A 22,744-nucleotide genomic window follows, 5' to 3' on the forward strand; every position below is an offset into this window, starting at 1 on the left:
AAATAATATTTTGGAGGTGCCGTGGGCGCGTGCAAGTGTGGTTGGGCTCAGAACGGACAACAGAGAGAACTCGGAGAACCCGGACGAATGCAAGTTTTGAAAAACATGATGATGCAATGCACATGATGACATGACAAGATGCAACACGCAAGCAAATGACATGGAAACAACAACGAATAACAGGAAGACACCTGGCACATCGGTCCGGGGCGTTACAAAGGAGGGCTGGGGTTTCTCTAGGAGTGGAACAAGAGGAGCAGGCGTTTTCTATACGAGTGAGGAAGAAGTTGAGCGGGGGTTTTCTGGACGAGTGGGGGGAATTGGGGGCGACGGAAGCGGGAGAGTCTAGCGAGCTCCAGTATAAGTGGAAGCGAGGAGGAAGGATGGTTTTTCTAGGATCGCCCCATCTTCAAGAAATATGGGCTTCTCCTCGCAAAAAACAAAAACAAATGGGCTTTAAGATGGATAGGCTTTTGTATTGGCCCAGTCGGTTGCCCGTGTTTCATACTGGAGGGCCTTAACACTAGAAGCAGCCTCAGACACTCTCCAGCTTATTGCCCATTCGAAAGAAAAAAAAGAGACACCTCCAGCTTATGGCTACTCATCGGTAACCTTTTTCAACTTGGCACCCACCAAATTAGAGGATGCGGTACTGGATGCAGACACTCACACTGGTCGCGTAGTGCGGCAAAGTGAGGTGTCAAATAACAGGCCTACAATATACTTACTAGATTGTAAAGGTTCACAGGCTAGTCAACATTCACATTAAACTAAGTGTCAGAAGATACAATATGCATACTAACATTCAGAAGAACAGAAGTTCAGCATGTTTATGCATCTCAATGATTCACCATACTTTAACCAATACAAAGCTGTGAGAAGGTGTGGAAATAAAGAAAGTCAGACGATGCTTCTCTGAGCAAAGGGCCTCCCTGCTGTCGGTGTCAAAACCGGCCGATCTCGGGTAGGCGGTCCCGAACTGTGCGTCTGAGGATCAATGGTAACAGGAGACAAGGGACACGATGTTTACCCAGGTTCGGGCCCTCTTGATGGAGGTAATACCCTACTTCCTGCTTGATTGACTTTGTTGAGTATAGGGGTTACAAGAGTTGATCTACCTCGAGATCGTAATGGCTAAACCCTAGATGTCTAGCCTGTATGATTATGATTGCCTCTACGGACTAAACCCTCTGGTTTATATAGACACCGGAGGGGCCTAGGGTTGTATAGAGTCGGTTTATAGAGAAAGGAATCTTCATATTAGAATGTCAAGCTTGCCATCCACGCAAAGGAGAGTCCCATCCGGACACGGGGGAAGGCCTTCTATCTTGTATCTTCACGGCCCATCAGTCCGGCCCATGTCACATAGCTCGGATGCCCGGGGACCCCCTAATCTAGGACTCCCTCAGTAGCCTAATAACTCACAAGTATAGGAGATCAATTTTAGCCTCTTAGATAAGTAAGAGTGTCGAACCCAACGAGGAGCTAAAGGTAGAACAAATATTCCCTCAAGTTTTATCGACCACTGATACAACTCTACGCATGCTTTTACATTCGCTTTACCTAGAACAAGTATGAAACTAGAAGTACTTTGTAGGCGTGATAGGATAGGTTTGCAAAATAATAAAGAGCACATAAATAAAAGCTAGGGGCTTTTTAGATAAAGACACAACTAAGTTAGTTTCAGTAGAGAGCTTTTTGTCACGAGAAAGTTATTTGTGCCTAGGCAATCGATAACTAGACTAGTATCATTATTGCAGTTTTATTTGAGGGAGAGGCATAAGCTAACATACTTTCTCTTCTTGGATCATATGCACTTATGATTCGAACTCTAGCAAGCATGCGCAACTACTAAAGATCATTAAGGTAAAACCCAACCATAGCATTATAAGGCATCAAGTCCTCTTTACTCCCATACGCAAACAACCTACTTACTCGGGTCTGTGCTTCTGTCATTCACGCCACCCACCATAAGAAAATCATGAACATATTGCAAACCCTACAGCGGGGATCCCTCATGCTTGCGCGACACGAAGAGCACCATAGGACAGCACCAATGATAAAACATGCAACTCAAACCAATCACGACCATCAATTAACCCATAGGACAAAACGGATCTACTCAAACATCATAAGATAGCCATACATCATTGGGAAATAATATATAGCATTGAGAACCATGTTTAAGTAGAGATTACAGCGAGTAAAATAGGGGTTACACCGCTGCATAGAGGGCGGAAGAGTTGGTGATGACGGTGGTGAAGTTGTTGGTGTAGATCGTTGTCGCGATGATGGCCCCGACGGTGTTCCGGCGCCACCGGGAGAGAGGGGGAGAGAGCCCCCTTCTTCTTCTTCTTCCTTGACCTCCCCCCTAGATGGGAGAATGGTTTCTCCTTTGGTCCATGGCCTCCATGGCGGCGGAGGAGCGAGACAGTGCAAAAAGTTTCCGAACCGTTTGACGTTCCAGTAAAAAAAAAGTAAAATCACACACTACAGCCAAAGTTTCTGTTTTGCACCGCACAAACCAACAAGCAATGTAAACATCCTAAAGGCAAATATTGGCACATTATTTTTATAATACAATGGAATTGTACAAGGGGATAATTATTTTTGTTGAAAATTTTCTGTAATCAAGATTCACAAAGTTTCCGTGAGCATGAACAAAGTTCAAGGAGCTCCCTCTCTTCAACAATGCTTGTCTCTCTCACTTTCACTTTCCTTTTTGAAAAGTTTTGGGTTCCCCTCTTTATTTTTTTGTTTTTAAACTCTATAAAAGCACTCAACATAAATAAATGACTCTCTAAAACTTCCGGATTGTCTCCCTTGCAGCACTTTCTTTAAAGCCACTAAGCTAGGAATAAGGTGCTCAAGTAATGAATCCACCCGGATCCCAAGGTATATCAAAGACCATTTGAATTAGCAATGATTTGGCATTTAGTAGTGAACACAATGTTGGGTACGCAGTAATTTCAAAAAAATTCCTACACACATGCAAGATCATGGTGATGCATAGCAACGAGAGGGGAGAGTGTTATCTACGTACCCTCGTAGACCGTAAGCGGAAGCGTTATGACAACGCGGTTGATGTAGTCGTACGTCTTCACGATCGACCGATCCTAGTACCGAAAGTACGGCACCTCCGCTATCTGCACACGTTTGGCTCGGTGACGTCCCATGAACTCACGATTCAGCAGAGTGTCGAGGGAGGGCTTTCATCAGCAGACAGCGTGATGACGGTGATGATGATGCTACCAAAACATGGCTTCACCTAAGCACCTCTACGACATGACTGAGGTGGATTATGGTGGAGGGGGGCACCGCACATGGCTGGAAACAATCAGCTTGTGTGTTCTAGGGTGCCCCCTGCCCCCGTATATAAAGGAGCAAGGGGGCAGGTCGACCAGCCCTAGTGGCGCGCCAAGGGAGGAGGAATCCTCCTCCTAGTAGGAGTAGGATTCCTCCTTTCCTAGTCCTACCAGGAGAAGGGGAAGGAACGAAGGGTGAGGAAGAGGAGAAGGAAAGGGGCGCCCCCCTCCCTAGTCCAATTCAGACTCCCTATAGGGAGGGGGCGCGGCTTCCCCTTATGGGCTGCCTCCCCTCTTCCCTATGGCCGATGAAGGCCCAACCCCCCCCCCGGGGGGGGGGGGGTTCTGGTAACCCTCCGGCACTCCGGTTTTCTCCGAAATCACGTGAAACACTTCCGGTGTCCGAATATAGCCGTCCAATATATCCATATTTATTTCTCAACCATTTTGAGACTCCTCGTCATGTCTGTGATCAAATCCGGGACTCCGAACTAACTTCGGTACATCAAAACACATAAACTCATAATACCGATCGTCACCGAATGTTAAGCGTGCGGACCCTACGGGTTCGAGAACTATGTAGACATGACCGAGACACGTCTCCGGTCAATAACCAATAGCGGAACCTGAATGTTCGTATTGGCTCCCACATATTCTACGAAGATCTTTATCGGTCAAACTGCATAACGATATGTGTTGTTGCCTTTGTCATCGGTATGTTACTTGCCCGAGATTTGATCGTCGGTATCTCAATACCTAGTTCAATCTCATTACTGGCAAGTCTCTTTACTCATTCCATAATGCATCATCCCGCAACTAACTCATTAGTCATATTGCTTGCAAGGCTTATAGTGATGTGCATTACCGATGTAGCGACCCGACCTCAGACGGTCAAGTCTCTGTGCTTAAGTGTCATCCCTGGATCGGTATGCTGACACACACAGTACTCGAGGATTTATAACAGAGGTAAATCACATGTAAAAGTAACGTAAATACTATTACCTTAATCCAAAATAGCGGAAGTAACAAGGTTGTGGATTCCCATCAACACCAACGGCAAAGTTGAGTGTAGAAATCGTAACCCTAACGTATCACTTACTCGTCGTAAGAAATTCTGCAACATGAGACGTTGCAGCCACAAAGGGTCAGTACATTGAATGTACTGGCAAATTCACACTGTAGAGCAATGATGAATAATGGCTATCACTACATGCATATATGGCTGGTGGAAAAGCTCTATGGTCATATGTTTTTGCGAAAAGCCAATTTTTCCCTACTGCAAAGGAATAAATTTTTATTTAACTAACATGGTGGTTGTTAAACATTGAGAGTGTAGACACCCTCTCAATCCCAATTAAGTATCATCATTAAAACCCAACAAAATTAATTAAAGTCACAATATGAGACTCACATGATAATCCAAGTACTAGATACTCAAGACGTCCATAACCGGGGACATGGCTAATCATGATTAGTTTATACACTCTGCAGAGGTTTGCGCACTTTTCCCCACAAGACTCGATCTCCTCCGTTGGATTTCTCGCACTACATGGTGTTTGAGAAACGGATGACCGAGACATAGTCTTTCAGAAGCGTTTGCACCTTACGATGGGTAGACCGTACCACATACTACCCCTACATGTGCTAGTCTACCACTGTAAGAGTTCACATGACTTAATCACTATGCTAGAGCCCATAATAGCTTGTGGCTGCACACAGAAGTTTCTAGTATGAATAATCTCATGATCCCTTTGAGCCTGGGTGGCGGTCCATAAAAACAGGCAATCGCTGGAATACCCAGGTGCCTAAACAGGCAATCGGTGGAATACCCAGGTGCCTCAACCCACCCAGTTGTGTGTTAAAGTTGCCACCTTAAGTAAACCATTAATTAACAATCTCACATCTGTCATGAATACTCTCAAAACCAATCCACGTCTACGAGCATAGCATGGCAATATAAGCATAACGTAATAGTAACTCCCAAGGTTTGAATGCAGGGCAATAGGTTTCTACCTCATTAATTACTTCCCAGTACCCACATGTTATCAATCCTACTCATGCAATGTTTGAGGTTGAAACTAATGCATAAATTTGGGTATGAAAGGAATATGATCAAAATGTAAACTTGCCTGCAATGTTGATGAAGATGATTCGCACCCATAACTCTTGATAGTTCTACTCGTCACACTCCGGTCAATCTATCGTAAGCAATCAATAGTAACCACACATAAGCAATCACTCCGAAGATCGGGAAGAACGAAGAAGACAGTTCAGAAAACATCAAAACCAAGCAAATAACTCTTGCAACATAAAACAATTTCTAACAGTACCAAAATTATGTGAATTTGGCCTCATCAGAAAGTTTAGGTCAAGAGCTTTGATTTGCAAAAAGAATCAACTAAGTCGGAGTTATAAAACTCAAGTTATGATCAAAAGAAGTTTGAATATAAATCTGAACAAAATTCGAAATTTGAAAATTTCAAAAAGTTGATGTGAGAGGTTCACTGGATAGGTAAAAACAAGACGAAGCTATAGGCGTTGGTTTTATCTAATTTGGATGAACGAGTAAAAAGTTATGGCTATTTGAAAAAAAATCAGGGCCAAGCTGTTTTACGAAAGAAAAATAGCTACGGTTAAGGTCTAACGTATAAATACATAGAATAATTGATAATCTAATTATTCTATCGTATTAGTCTAAAAATAATAAACTACGGAAGTATAAGAAGAAAAAAAACAAAGAAAGATACCTTTATAAGGCAGAGAAAAGACGACTTTGGAGAGAAAAAGACAATTTCCAGAAGTCGCGCCGGAGAGGAGAAATATATTTTTCTTAAAGGAATCTAGTCAAACCAAAATATTGATTTAACCCGAACCGGATGATTTTTGAAGGCTCTATGGGTCTATATTTATTGGTGAAAAAGAGGCTTAGAGGTCAAAGGCTAGACAATGTGGAACTAAATGTAGACGAAAATATACGAAACAGAGATGGGAGGTGTGCCATGGGCCAAAAGGCCTTTAGGCGGTTTGGCCGGCCGCGCATACTATATTTTTTTTAGCAATAGAAAAGAAAAGAAAAAATATGGAAAAAATATGGGGAAGAAATATGGCCGGCTGGGCCTGGCCCATATAGGATAAATGAAAAGAAAAGATGGGGCGCCTGCTGGTACTATGATGCGTACGTGGGCGACAGATAGTTTCAGGAGCGCGCGCAGTTTTTGTTATTTGTTTTTTTTGTTAAAACAGAAAGCGATAAACTGAAAAACGAAAATAAAACTAAAACTTTATATAGCCATATTATATATCAAAATTTTCAGAAAAAGATTTTCTACAAGCTGAACATTTTCCTAGCATTAAATAAAATTCACACAAATTCAGATAATTCAAAGAGTGCTACTAGTCTAATAAAATCCAATAAAAATCATTATAAAAATACCAAAATTAATTCAAATTTATTTCTCTCCAATTTTCTGATGTAGGGAATCATGTTACCCTATTTTCTATATATTTTATTTTTGGAGAAAAATAATTTGAATAAAACCCAAATAACTCCAAATTGAAAATAATTTCAAAAGGACTTTGAATTTAATTCTTTTAAAACTTCCAACTTATATTTCATATACTTTGAAGAAGTCATATTATCTTCTCTCATGAAAATCATCGAGTTGCATGAATTTTATGAATTGGAAATATTTCCGAATGAAATTCAAATCTTTTCGAAACCCTTTTCATTTAAATAAATGGAAGAAGTCATGTCATATTCTCTCCAGGGTTTTGTGGTGAAAAGAATTTGAATTCACGGAGATCATAAATGCAAAAATGAAAGTTTGGGAAAGTCCTTTTATTCCCTCTCATTTAACTTTCAAAAAGTTCGAATTCACTCACTTTCAGTCAATCAATCAAACAATCAATCAAATCTATCTATTTATTATAACATTTCAAAATTTAGAATCTTGGGATGTTATAACCGAGAGGGCCCAGAGATACCTCTCTGATACTTGGAGTGACAGATCCTAATCTCGATCTATGCCAACTCAAAAAACACCATCGAAGACACCTGTAGAGCATCTTTATAGTCACCCAGTTACGTTGTGACGTTTGATAGCACACTAAGTGTTCCTCCGGTATTCGGGAGTTGCATGATCTCATAGTCATAGGAACATGTATAAGTTATGTAGAAAGCAATAGCAACAAACTAAACGATCATCGTGTTAAGCTAACGGATGGGTCATGTCAATCACATCATTCTCTAATGATGTGATCCCGTTAATCAAAAGACAACTCATGTCTATGGTTAGGAAACATAACCATCATTGATTCAATGAGCTAGTCAAGTACAGGCATACTAGTGACACTCTGTTTGTCTATGTATTCACAAATGTAGTAAGTTTCCGGTTAATACAATTCTGGCATGAATAATAAACATTTATCATGATACAAGGAAATATAAATAACAACTTTATTATTGCCTCTAGGGAATATTTCCTTCAGTCTCCCACTTGCACTAAAGTCAATAATCTAGATTACATTGTAATGATTCTAACACCCATGGAGTCTTGGTGCTGATCATGTTTTGCTCGTGAGAGAGGCTTAGTCAATGGGTCTGCAACATTCAGATCCGTATGTATCTTGCAAATTCTATCTCTCCCTCCTTGACTTGATCACGGATGGAATTGAAGCGTCTCTTGATGTGCTTGGTTCTCTTGTGAAATCTAGATTCCTTTGCCAAGGCAAGTGCGCCAGTATTGTCACAAAAGATTTTCATTGGACCCGATGCACTAGGTATGACACCTAGATCGGATATGAACTCCTTCATCCAGACTCCTTCATTCGCTGCTTCTGAAGCAGCTATGTACTCCGCTTCACATGTAGATCTCGCCACGACGCTTTGCTTGGAACTGCACCAACGGACATCTCCACCATTTAATAAAAACAAGTATCTGGTTTGTGACTTAGAGTCATCCGGATTAGTGTCAAAGCTTGGATCGACGGAACCGTTTACGACGAGCTCTTTGTCACCTCCATATACGAGAAATATATCCTTAGTCCTTTTCAGGTATTTTAGGATGTTCTTGACCGCTGTCCAGTGATCCACTCCTGGATTACTTTGGTACCTCCCTGCTAAACTGGTAGCAAGGCACACATCATGTCTGGTACACAACATTCCATACATGATAGAGCTTATGGTTGAAGCATAGGGAACACCTTTCATTTTCTCTCTATCTTCTGCAGTGGTCGGTGTCGGATTTCGGGTTCCGGCAGACCCTTGAGGTTCGAACACTGGGGTGCGCACGGAGATTTCGCCTCCTACCTACCTGCACCCCTCCGCCTCGCTAAGATCTAAGCTATGGAAAGAACAACACGAATGACACAGGGTTTATACTGGTTCGGGCCACCGTGGTGGTGTAATACCCTACTCCAGTTTGTGGTGTGGTGGATTGCCTCTTGGGCTGTTGATGATGAACAATACAAGGAAGAACAGCCTCGCGAGGGTCTTCTCTTGGCTGGGGCGATGAACTACCGAGAGGAGTTCAGTCACCCTTCTCTCTCTCTCTCTGATTCTGATTCTCCCCCCTCTCCCCTTGTTCTGTGGGTGGCTGGTCCTATTTATAGAGGCCCTGGTCCTCTTCCCAAATATCGAGCGGGAAGGGAGCCAACAATGGCGGGCTAATTTGAAGGGGGACAGCTAGTACCAGCTATCCTGACAAAAGTAGTCTTCTCCTGCACAAAGCTCTGGTGGTGACGCCGTCTTGGGCTCCACGATGACCTCCGTCTTGCAGTCCTCCTGGTCTTGGTCTTGTTGCACCGAAATGGCAACCTTTGCCTGACGCCTCGGTACTCTGCGGCTGTGCTTGCCCCCTTTGCACCGAAGAGGAAAGGGGGACACTGCGCGGGCTGGCACCCGCCTGGCGCCTTTGGTCGTCATGGCTTGCGTCACGGGCACCTGGTGATGTACCCCGCCTTGATCTCTCCGCCTCCTCGCGAGCCAGCCTAGTGAAGCCATGCCTGAGGAAGCTCCGCGTCGTCCGCCCCGCGAGGCTTGGCCCCTCGCGAGGGTCTTGGGTCTGTGTTGGTGAAGATGGGCCGTGCTGGACCCCCCTTTGAGCCACGCCGTAGGCCGCAGGCAGGCAAGTCTGGGGACCCCCGTTCCCAGAACGCCGACAGTAGCCCCCGGGCCCAAGGCGCGCCCGGACTTGGCCGTGCAGGGAGGCGGAAGGGCGAGGGCGAAGCGCCGCGGGCCCTAACAGCCTGCGACCTTGGCGCCGCATGGCGGTTGATTGGACGTGGGCGACACTGCTCCCCCACGCCCCCCTGATTTTGCGCCATGCTAGGCGGACTCGTAGTTGTACACAGCCGCTCCCCTTTCTGTCGCTCGAGCGCCCTCTGTCCTTCCTCCGCTCGAACTCCAGCTTCTGTTTTCGACCAAATCTCGAACTCCCCCCCTTCCCATCGCCATGGCTCCGACGAAGAAGGGAAGAGGGAAGAAACCCATGCCTCCGCCTGGTCCGCCGCCGTTGGCGGCCCCCGCCGAGGGCTTAGGCAAGGTCATCTCGGCTCTGGCCACTATCTTCAACGAATGCGGGAGGACGACGGCCTGGCCCGCGTCCCACTCCTCCATCGACAGGATAGTCACCGAGGTCCCGTATTTCGCCGACGCCCTGTGGGCGGGTCTGGTTCCTCCCTTGTCTGATTTCTTCAATGCCGTGCTTTCCCACTATCAGATCCACATGATGCATCTGGGCCCTGAATCCATCACCCTCCTTTCGGTCTTCGCCTTTGTTTGTGAGGCTATGATGGGCATCCTTCCTTTGGTTGCCTTGCTGCGCCACTTCTTCTCGCCGCGCCTTGTCGAACCTACCCAATGCTGGGCGTGCGTGAGCTTCGTTGCCGCGTCTGAGACTGCGGCCTCTGGGATTGACTTCAAGCTCCTCCTGCTCGCGGCTGGGTTCCGCGAGCGGTGGCTGTATGTGGATGCAGGGGTGCCCAGCCCCCTGCTATCGAAGCCAACTTCGCCTGCTGTCCCCAATTCGGGCTGGGGCCAGGAGACGCTTGAGAGCCCCCGGCTCGTCTTCGTCTGGCACCGCTTTGCGTTCTTGAGGTCGCTTGGCGTGACAGTGCCCAAGGTGGTGAAGGAGTTCCTGCTACGCCGCGTTGCTCCTCTCCAACGCCACTCCCGCCGGATGTGGGCCTTCAGCGGGCACGATGATCGTATGAGGCTCCAGGAAGAGGACCTGACTCCTGAAGTGCTGAGGACAGCGCTCTTGACCCTGACTGGGGACCCCAACCCTGGCAGCATCCAGCAGGGAGGGGCCTTGCTGTACCTCTGCCAGAGCAAGGGCGATTTTGTGAAGCAGATGCCTATCTTTGATGAGTGGGGGTCGCGCCCCGCCCGCCTCCAGGGGCCTTGCGAGAACCCAGTGGTGGTGACCGCCCTTCCAGTCGGCCAAGGCGGCTCTTCCTCGAGCGGCGGAGCAGGGAGGCATGAGGCGCCAAAGGCCGAGGGGGCTCCCGGCGGGGTGACAACGTCGGGCGATGCTCATGAGGGAGCGGCTCTCGGGGCCCGTGCCGCTGAGGCTGAGGGTGACGAGCAGCTGCCCTCAGCGCTTGCGACTGAGGCCCCTGAGGCTCCGGCTGCTTCCCTTGGCGAGGCGATTGGCAGCGCGCATCAGGCAGGCGCCCCTGACGCAGATCGCCTTGACGCTCCGTCTTCGTCGCAGGTTGATCCCTGCGCCCAACTCTTGGGCCGCTTCCGCATGGACTTTGAGGCCCTCCAGAAGAGAAGGGAGGCCCTGGGCGACGATTACCCTTGTCTCCTGCTGAAGCGTAGGAAGTACTTCGCCACTGATGAGTAAGCCTTCTCCTTTCCCAGCTCCCGATCCTTCTGTTGCTTTTACTGACCCTTGCTCCACAGGCCCCTTCCAGCCGAGCGTGCGGAGACGGCTGAGGTGCCGTCCCCCTTGGCTTCGCCCCCTCCATCGCCCTCAAGCGCCCCGAGCAGCAGAGCCCTTGTGGTGAGGGCAATCGAAGAGGCGGACCGTCCCGAGGCGCATCGTGGCCCTGCGCACCTCGCGATCCTCTTCCGCAGGCCTTCTCGTGGCATAGCCAGCCTGTCGTGGGCTTCTCGCCTGGTCGTGGACTGTGATTGGCTGAGGCGCTCCCTGCGCTCTTCACCTGGGGACGAGCTGGCCCCAGGCCGGGCTTCTGGCGCGGCGTGCCCAACCGTCGCGAGGGTGCCAGCCCCCAGCCCCCAGCCCGGAGGAGGGGTGCTGATTCGTGGCCCCCGATGCTTGCTTGGGGCAGATGATGGCGTGGAAGACGTGCTCGAGCGCGCTCGGGAGCGTCGCGCTCTCCGCCAAGGATTCCTTGGAAGGGCAGCTGACGCAGTAAGCCTGCTTGGTGAGGAGCTTGCTGATGAAGACGCGCGCCTTGAGGCCGAGGGCCTGTGCCTGGCTTCAGAGAGGCGCGAGCTGGAGGGCGCCATCGCCCTTGTGCGCCGTCAACGCGATCTTGACGACGCAGAGGCCAAGGCATCGCTGGTGGCCTCTCAGGAGGCCCGATCTTGGGCCGCTGAGGAGGCCCGGGAAGCTGACCGGCGGAGAACGGCGGCGGAGGAGCGGGCTCGGGAGCTCCTGGCCTGGTGCCACTCACTAGAGGAGCAGGTGGAGCTGCGCGAGGCAGCCCTCACGTCGATGAAGGTGGCCTCTGGCGACTCAGCAGAGCTCCAGAAGCGTGAGGAGGCGCTGACGCTGGAAGCCGCCGAACGTACCCGCGAGTACGAGTGTCTAGAGACGAGGGAGCGCTTGGTGACGCAGGCGGAGGATGATGTCGCTGCACAGGAAACCCGTGTCCTGGAGGAGGTCAGACGTCGAGTGGCGATGGCGCATTTGAACCTCGAGCACGAGTTCGAGGAGAAGCTGGGGTTGATCCAGGCCGAGGCTGAAGGCAGGACTGCTGCCTTGAGAGCCAAGCTGGAGGGGGCGACACGGCGGGCCGATGCTTTCCGGGCCACCCTTGAGGTGGCGCAAGGTGAGTTAACCACCTCCCAGGCCGAGGTGCTCCTTCTTCGCCAGCGGGTGGAGGAGGCTGAGGCCGTCGCACGCCAGAATGCGGATGAGAGACGTCAGCGGCGGATCCTGGAGCATGCGCACGGCCCCATGCTCACCACGCTCCGGGAGAGAGCCAACACAGCCTTGGGCAACATCTGCGAGGCGGCTGTTGGCGAGCCGCATGCAGTCAACTACGCCGGCAATCTTCAGTTCTTCACTGACGTGGTGACGCAGCTGGAGGTGCGGTCGGTCAGGGCTGACAGGTTGGTGGAGGAGAGGAGCCGCGCCCTGCTCGGGCGTGCCTTTTCTCGCGTCTTTAGCCATCTCCAGAACATGGATCCCCACTTTAATTTCGACGCTGCCATCGCCCCAGTCCCCCAGGCCGTCCGAGGCGACCTGGCGCACTGGGTGGAAGACAATGTGGATGCTCTTATCAGGGCCTTCGCTTCAGACAACGACGGCGTGATCGTGGCTGCCGACGAGGGCGGTGCGATGCACGGCCCTGACGCCGCTGGCGGCGACGCGGACAGCGATGGCGAGTTCAGCAACGCCAGCAGCGGCTCGGGTGGTGCTTCTGAGGACGCATTGGGGGATTTATCCGACTGATTGTGCATTGTTCCTACTTCCTTGCCCTGCATGAATAGAACTCGTGTTTTGGCCTGATGGCGGTGAGAGCATTTTGGAGGGGGAGCCCCTTATGTAAAACTTGTGTTCATCGTATTAGTAGTTGCTACATTGCCCATGCGCCCGCGCCAAGTGGTTGGCTTAAGCGACGCGTTGGTCGGCTAGTTTACCTTGGTCCCGTGCTGGCCCTGAGGTAGCCTGTGGGAGGTTGTGGTGTCCCGAGTGTTCCCTGATTGGATCCGTAGGACCTGCAGCAAAACACCCTCCTGAGAGGACGCAGCGGCGGCAGTCTGGGCTGCGCGCAAGCTAGGCCTGACCCGGCTCACGAGGGGCTCACGAGGGGAGGCAGCTGAGGCGAAGTGGTAACCAAAACGCGAGAAATTGCTTGAACGAGACTAAGCACCCCTTCCCCGAACACACGCAAATCTCAAATTCGAATCCAACTTGAATCCAGCGGGGGAAAGCGACAACCAAAGGGAAAAGCAACGAAAGCAGACAAAAGGCCGCGTCCGGCACCTAATCTAGTCTTGGATGTCTTCTCACCAGCGCGGAGCTAAGTGCTGCCACTGGGCGTGGGAGGGAGCCCCAGCGCCTGAGGCCGGCACCCCTGAGACTCCGGGGCGTGTACAGCCCCACTTATTATTACGTGAGAGTGTCACGGGGCGGCGAGCTTCACAGGCACTGGGCCTTCTTCACAGGTACTGACCTTGCTTCATATCGCCAGATGAGGGCCCCGCCTTGCGCCACACTCTAGTGCCATCAACGACGACCGGAAACCAGGACGCCGCCGATGGGGTAGAGCGGTCGCCAGCGGTTCCCCCGACGACCACGGGTCCTCCGCCAGGGGCAGGCCCTGTGGCACCTCCCCAGCAGAGGGCCTACCTCCTGAGAACACCTTGCTCCGAACACCGCGGTGGTGATGTCGGATCTCGGCCCCTCTCCTGCAGCCCCCTGCGCCCTCCTCCCGAGGGGTAGGAGACTGTGGGAGCAGGGCAGCTACTCGCTGTGGCGACCTGCACCTCCTGCGATCCATGGTTAGCGTATGCCTGCTCCTGAAGAATTAGCGGTACCCGATAATCGTTGCCTCTAGCATGGCCAGTGGGACCGTCCCGGGGCTCCTGGAAAGGCTCAGCTTCTAGTGCCTCGTCCCCCCAGCTTGGGCTGAGGAGCGAGCCTTGTTCGCTCTCGTGAGGGTGTCCTTGGTCCACCATGAGGGGCACGTATTCCTCTGGCGCCGTCATCCCGAAGGCCACGCCGTAGTGCTCCGCGTGCCACGCGGTCCTGCCTGACGCGCCCACCGTGGGGTGGCAGCGCGGCTGTCCACTGGGGCCGCGGGTCGCGTCGAGTCCTTCTTCTTCACGGACCGGGAGCGGGGGCAGCGCTGCCGCCGGTCCAGTGCTGACAGCTTCGCTGGCGTTGGAGTAGCCTTGGAGCCCGCGGGCGCGCGCGGAGCCCCCGTGCGGGCCGCCCTAGGCTTGAGATGGGAGCTGGGTGCAGAAGGGGTGAGCACCCGAGGCGGCGAAGCCCAGGAGCTCTGCCACCCGCTCCAGTAGCACGTCGCGGCCGCCCTCCAGCAGCCTGCACTGCAGCAGCTCTCGGGCCACCATGAGCGCGGCCCTCGAGTTCGCCTGCTCCCGGCGGGTGTACAGTGCCGTGGTCGCGGCGTGATTGGAGGCCCTTGCTGCCGACCGCGCCTGCCGTGGTGTGAGAGCTGTCGAAGCCTGTCCGCGTCACCCGCGGCCCGCAGCGCCCTGCGGACCGCGAGCTGCCTGGGGCACGGGGTCGCCCGAGGCGAGTGGCTCTGCACCGGCGGGCCACGCCGCCCATGGATCTGGGTTGCCCGCCTGGTCGCCGGACATGGTGATGACGACGCGAAGGGGCACGAAGCGGTAGAAGGTGGATTCCGGCGCACCCCTACCTGGCGCGCCAAATGTCGAATTTCGGGTTCCGAGAGACCCTTGAGGTTCGAACACTGGGGTGCGCGCAGAGATTTCGCCTCCTACCTACCTGCACCCCTCCGCCTCGCTAAGATCTAAGCTATGGAAAGAACAACACGAATGACACAGGGTTTATACTGGTTCGGGCCACCATGGTGGTGTAATACCCTACTCCAGTTTGTGGTGTGGTGGATTGCCTCTTGGGCTGATGATGATGAACAATACAAGGAAGAACAGCCTCGCGAGGGTCTGCTCTTGGCTGGGGCGATGAACTGCTGGGAGTAGTTCAGTCACCCTTCTCTCTCTCTCTCTCTGATTCTGATTCTCCCCCCTCTCCCCTTGTTCTGTGGGTGGCTGGTCCTATTTATAGAGGCCCTGGTCCTCTTCCCAAATATTGAGCGGGAAGGGAGCCAACAATGGCGGGCTAATTTGAAGGGGGACAGCTAGTACCAGCTATCCTGACAAAAGTAGCCTTCGCCTGCACAAAGCTCTGGTGGTGACGCCGTCTTGGGCTCCACGATGACCTCTGTCTTGCAGTCCTCCTGGTCTTGGTTTTGTTGCACCGAAATGGCAACCTTTGCCTGATGCCTCGGTACTCCACGGCTGCGCTTGCCCCCTTTGCACCGAAGAGGAAAGGGGGACACTGCGCGGGCTGGCACCCGCCTGGCGCCTTTGGTCATCATGGCTTGCGTCACGGGCACCTCGTGAGGTACCCCGCCTTGATCTCTCCGCCTCCTCGCGAGCCAGCCTGGTGAGGCCGTGCCTGAGGAAGCTCCGCGTTGTCCGCCCCGCGAGGCTTGGCCCCTCACGAGGGTCTTGGGTCTGTGTTGGTGAAGATGGGCCGTGCTGGACCCCCCTTTGAGCCACGCCGCAGGCAGGCAAGTCTGGGGACCCCCATTCGCAGAACGCCGACAGTCGGGCATTGAGTCTGACTCAACTTCACACCTTGTAACACAGGCAAGAACCCTTTCTTTGCTTGATCCATTTTGAACTTCTTCAAAACTTTATCAAGGTATGTGCTTTGTGAAAGTCTAATTAAGCGTCTTGATCTATCTCTATAGATCTTGATGCCCAATATATAAGCAGCTTCACCGAGGTCTTTCATTGAAAAATTCTTATTCAAGTATCTTTTTATGCTATTCAGAAATTCAGTATCATTTTCGATGAACAATATGTCATCTACATATAATATCAGAAATGCTATAGAGCTCCCACTCACTTTCTTATAAATACAGGCTTCTCCAAAAGTCCGTATAAAACCATATGCTTTGATCACACTATCAAAGCACATATTCCAACTCCGAGAGGCTTGCACCAGTCCATAAATGGATCGTTGGAGCTTGCACACTTTGTTAGCACCGTTTGGATCGACAAAACCTTCTGGTTGCATCATATACAACTCTTCTTTAAGATATCCATTAAGGAATGCAGTTTTGACATCCATTTGCCAAATTTCATAATCATAAAATGAGGCAATTGCTAACATGATTCGGATAGACTTAAGCATCACTACGGGTGAGAAGGTCTCATCGTAGTCAACTCCTTGAACTTGTCGAAAACATTTTGCAACAAGTCGAGCTTTGTAGACAGTAATATTACCGTCAGCGTTAGTCTTCTTGAAGATCCATTTATTCTCTATGGCCCGCCGATCATCGGGCAAGTCAACCAAAGCCCACACTTTGTTCTCATACATGGATCCCATCTCAGATTTCATGGCCTCAAGCCATTTTGCGAAATCTGGGCTCATCATTGCTTCCTCATAGTTCGTAGGTTCGTCATGGTCAAGTAACATGACTTCCAGAATAGATTATCGTACCACTCTGGTGTAGATCTTACTCTGGTTGACCTACGAGGTTCGGTAGTAACTTGATCATAAGTTTCATGATCATCATCATTAGCTTCCTCACTTACTGGTGTAGGAATAACTGGAAATAGTGATGAACTACTTTCCAATAAGGGAGAAGGTACAATTACCTCGTCAAGTTCTACTTTCCTCCCACTCACTTCTTTCGAGAGAAACTCCTTCTCTAGAAAGGATCCATTTTTAGCAACGAATATCTTGCCTTCGGATCTGTGATAGAAGGTGTACACAACAGTCTCCTTTGGGTATCCTATGAAGACACATTTCTCTGATTTGGGTTCGAGCTTATCAGGTTGAAGCTTTTTCACATAAGCATCGCAGCCCCAAACTTTAAGAAACTACAACTTGGGTTTCTTGCCAAACCACAGTTCATAAGGTGTCGTCTCAACGGATTTAGATGGTGCCCTATTTAATGTGAATGTAGCCGTCTCTAAAGCATAACCCCAAAACGATAGCGGTAAATCAGTGAGAGGCGTCATAGATCGCACCATATCTAATAAAGTGCGGTTACGACGTTCGGACACACCATTACGTTGTGGTGTTCCAGGTGGCGTGAGTTGCGAAACTATTCCGCATTGTTTCAAATGAAGTTCAAACTCATAACTCAATTATTCATCTCCACGATCAGATCGCAAAAACTTGATTCTCTTGTTACGATGATTTTCCACTTCACTCTAAAATTCTTTGAACTTTTCAAATGTTTCAGACTTATGTTTCATTAAGTACATATACCATATCTGCTCAAATCATCTGTGAAGGTGAGAAAATAACAATATCCGCCGCGAGCTTCAATGTTCATTGGACCACATACATCAATATGTATGATTTCCAATAACTCTGTTGCTCGCTCCATTGTTTCGGAGAACGGAGTTTTAGTCATTTTGCCCATGAGGCAGGGTTCGCAAGTACCAAGCAATTCATAATCAAGTGATTCCAGAAGTCCATTAGAATGGAGTTTCTTCATGCGCTTTACACCAATATGACCTAAACGGCAGTGCCACAAATAAGTTGCACTATCATTATCAACTCTGCATCTTTTGGCTTCAATACTATGAACATGTGTATCACTACTATCAAGATTTAGTAAAAATAGACCACTCATCAAGGGTGCATGACCATAAAAGATATTACTCATATAAATAGAACAACCATTATTCTCTGATTTAAATGAATAACCATCTCGCGTCAAACAAGATCCAGATATAATTTTCATGCTTAACGCTGGCACCAAATAACAATTATTTAGGTCTAAAACTAATCCCGAAGGTAGATGTAGAGGTAGCGTGCCAACGGTGATCACATCGACTTTGGAACCATTTCCCACGTGTATCGTCACCTCGTCCTTAGCCAATCTTAGCTTAATCCATAACCCCTATTTCGAGTTGCAAATGTTAGCAACTGAACCAGTATCAAATACCCAGGCACTACTGCGAGCATTAGTAAGGTACACATCAATAACATGTATATCAAATATACCTTTCACTTTGCCATCCTTCTTCTCTGCCAAATACTTGGGGCAGTTCCGCTTCCAGTGACCAGTCCCTTTGCAGTAGAAGCACTCAGTCTCAGGTTTAGGTCCAGACTTGGGTTTCTTCACTTGAGCAGCAACTGGCTTGCTGTTCTTCTTGAAGTTCCCCTTCTTCCCTTTACCCTTTTTCTTGAAACTGGTGGTCTTGTTGACCATCAACACTTGATTCTCCTTCTTGATTTCTACCTCCGCAGCTTTTAGCATTGCGAAGAGCTCAAGAATCGTCTTATCCATCCCTTCCATATTATAGTTCATCACGAAGCTCTTGTAGCTGGTGGCAGTGATGGAAGAACTTTGTCAATGAGACTATCATCAGGAAGATTAACTCCCAGCTGAGTCAAGTGGTTGTGGTACCCAGACCTTCTGATTATATGTTCACTGACAGAACTATTCTCCTCCATTTTGCAACTGTAGAACTTATTGGAGACTTCATATCTCTCAATCCAGGCATTTGCTTGAAATATTAACTTCAACTCCTGGAACATCTCATATGCTCCCATGACGTTCAAAACGTCGTTGAAGTCCCGGTTCTAAGCCGTAAAGCATGGCACACTGAACTATTGAGTAGTCATCATCTTTGCTCTGCCAGGTGTTCACAACATCTGGCATTGCTCCTACAGCGGGTTTGTCACCTAGCGGTGCTTCCAGGACGTAATTCTTCTGTGCAGCAATGAGGATAATCCTCAAGTTACGTACCAAGTCTGTGTAGTTGCTACCATCATCTTTCAACTTAGCTTTCTCTAGGAACGCATTAAAATTCAACGGAACAACAGCACGGGCCATCTATCTACAACAACATAGACATGCAAAATACTATCAGGTACTAAGTTCATGATAAATTAAAGTTCAATTAATCAAATTACTTAGGAACTCCCACTTAGATAGACATCTCTCTAATCATCTAAGTGATCACGTGATCCATATCAACTAAAGCATGTCCGATCATCGAGTGAGATGGAGTAGTTTTCAATGGTGAACATCACTATGTTGATCATATCTACTATATGATTCATGCTCGACCTTTTGGTCTCAGTGTTCCGAGGCCATATCTGCATATGCTAGGCTCGTCAAGTTTAACCTGAGTATTCTGCATGTGCAAAACTGGCTTGCACCAGTTGTATGTGAACGTAGAGCTTATCACACCCAATCATCACGTGGTGTCTCGGCACGACGAACTGTAGCAATGGTGCATACTCAGGGAGAACACTTATACCTTGAAATTTAGTGAGATATCATCTTATAATGCTACCGCCGAACTAATCAAAATAAGATGCATAAAGGATAAACATCACATGCAATCAATATAAGTGATATGATATGGCCATCATCATCTTGTGCCTTTGATCTCCATCTCCAAAGCACCGTCATGATCACCATCGTCACTGGATTGACACCTTTATCTCCATCGAAGCATCGTTGTCGTCTCGCCAACTATTGATTCTATGACTATCGCTACCGCTTAGTGATAAAGTAAAGCAATTACATAGCGATTGCATTTCATACAATAAAGCGACAACCATATGGCTCCTGCCAGTTGCCGATAACTGTGTTACAAAACATGATCATCTCATACAATAAAATTTAGCATCATGTCTTGACCATATCACATCACAACATGACCTGCAAAAACAAGTTAGACATCCACTACTTTGTTGTTGCAAGTTTTACGTGGCTGCTACGGGCTGAGCAAGAATCGTTCTTACCTATGCATCAAAAACCACAACGCGGTATAGTGATTGCCTTTTGATCTTAAGAAAGAACCCTGTTCATTGAATCCGATTTAACTAAGGTTGGAGAAACTGACACCCACCAGCCACCTGTGTGCGAAGCACGTCGGTAGAACCAGTCTCGCGTAAGCGTACGCGTAATGTCGGTCTGGGCCACTTCATCCAACAATACTGTAGAATCAAGAATCAACTAGTGACGGCAAGCAATACGTATATACCCATGCCCACAACTCCTTTGTGTTCTACTCGTGCATATAACATCTACGCATAAACCTGGCTCAGATACCACTGTTGGGAACGCAGTAATTTCAAAAAAATTCCTAAGCACACGCAAGATCATGGTGATGCATAGCAACGAGAGGAGAGAGTGTTATCTACGTACCCTCGTAGACCGTAAGAGGAAGCGTTATGACAATGTGGTTGATGTAGTCGTACGTCTTCACCATCGACCGATCCTAGTACCGAAAGTACGGCACCTCCGCGATCTACATACGTTCGGCTCGGTGACGTCCCACGAGCTCACGATCCAGCAGAGTGTCGAGGGAAAGCTTTCATTAGCACGACAGCGTGATGACGGTGATGCTGATGCTACTGGAACAAGGCTTCGCCTAAGCACCGCTACGATATGACCGAGGTGGATTATGGTGGAGGGGGGCACCGCACACGGCTGGAAACAATCAACTTGTGTGTTCAAGGGTGCCCCCTGCCCTCATATATAAAGGAGCAAAGGGGGAGGCCGGCCGGCCCTAGTGTGTCACGACCGGTTTTCCAACAAAACATTTATTGAAAAGCCGATCCCTGCATTGACCAATACAGAAGAATCCTTCTTACCGATAGACAAATCCTTGATACAGAAATCCAGAAGTACTAAATATTATACAAGATTGAGCTGAGGCTGCTCAACAATTTATTACAAGTGCGCCGATATTACACATAAATGCGGATATGACACAACAGTATGGTGGCATAACTACTGACTCGTAATAAAAGTGGTGGTGGGTATGTCACAGTGATGTGGGTGACATGACTCCTAAATCTTATAGCTCATCAAGCGTCGGAGTGAGGCTCGATGATTTTATTTGGGTAGCGGAAGCGTATATAATACAAGTGATCAACTCCAGGATCGCACGGGACTGACTGGGACTCCTCTAGGCGTCGGACTCGCTATCGAACTCTTCATCCATAAGATCGCCTTCGTCAACATCTGGCCAAATCAACAAGCCAGGTGAGTACTTTGAATGTACTCGCAAGACAGTTTGGACATAAGATATAACAAATGCAAACATGATTCACATGAGTAGATTGGAAATGCGCAATCTGATAATAAATTTGCACTGCACGATAAATAAAAGGAAGTCAGGCGGTAGTCCTCCCGAAATCCCAACGAAATAACTGAAGACCGATCGGGTGTCTGAAGCGACGCCTCGAAAGGTAAAACAAAAATAAATTAACATGCCGCAGTAAGCGTTGGGGCGACACCACAAAAAAGGGCTTATATGGAAAAGTAAATAATAGTGCGGGCCACAGTCGAACGTCTAAGCGACATCTCGAAAAGGGCTTATAATGAAAGTAAATAACTAGGATGCCATAGTCGGACATCTGAGCGACATCACATAAAGGGCTTATATCGAAAGTAAATAGCAAGAGTGCCACAGTCGGACGTCTGAGCGACATCACATAAAGGGCTTATATCAAAAGTAAATAGCAAGAGTGCTACAATCGAACGTCTGAGCAACATCACGTAAAGGGCTTATATTGAAAGTAAATAACAAGAATGCCACAGTCGGACATCTGAGCGACATCACATAAAGGGCTTATAGTTCATCATTCGAATTCAAGTAGTTCATGAATTTAAACCATCACAAGGAAATACTCAGCGTATAATAATAAACTGGTTAGTCCGTTCACAGGAATAACATTCAACCGAGTTTACCACTCTCAGTTCCATGCTTATTCTCCGGAGACTGTCACTGAGACGGATACTGAGACAGACACGGAGACTGACACTAATATGTTGATCAAGTTCCTTGACCATGGACACGGTTATTCGGTTGGTTATGACTCTGCAGAGTTTGCACTGTTATTCCACAGCCAACGGATTTCAGTAGTCACGAAGGACTAGTTCTGTTTACGGTATTTTAGAAGAAACACATCTGACCAGTACACACCCATTCCACATTCTGCTGCCAGGGGTCACCCTAGGCAACGTTCAAGAAAAACTTTGAGGCGGGGAGACTACAACCTTGAATAGCATGGGATCAAATTTATATTCACGCGCTCTAAGGGGTGCCCCCCTCTCGGTCCCAACTGGAAACACCCATGCCCCCTGACCGGATGACGGGCTTTAATCTAGGGCCATGGAACCCTCATCACGGCCTCTCTATTTGGTGTGTACAAGGAGAGAGGTTTGCAACTTACTAAACCGCATTCTTTGCAGAAAGCATGTGGTGGCATGGACGGGGACGAACGGGAACAGAACTTGTTCCACGTTAACACTGGAGTTACGTGGTTGACGTAAGACTGGCATGCTTCAACAATACCAGCTTACAACCTATCATGCCACCACATGATCAGGTTATCTTATCATCATATGAACATATCAACTTCGAAGCTCACCTGTAGCTTGCCTTGCATGCAATGTAACATTCACAATATGCTTATATAAACATGCCATGAGAAAAATACTCAAGCAAACATGCAAAACACTCATCATATCAA

This window comes from Triticum urartu, chromosome 3, assembly GCF_003073215.2.
Source record: "Triticum urartu cultivar G1812 chromosome 3, Tu2.1, whole genome shotgun sequence".
In the NCBI taxonomy this organism is placed as follows: Eukaryota; Viridiplantae; Streptophyta; class Magnoliopsida; order Poales; family Poaceae; genus Triticum; species Triticum urartu.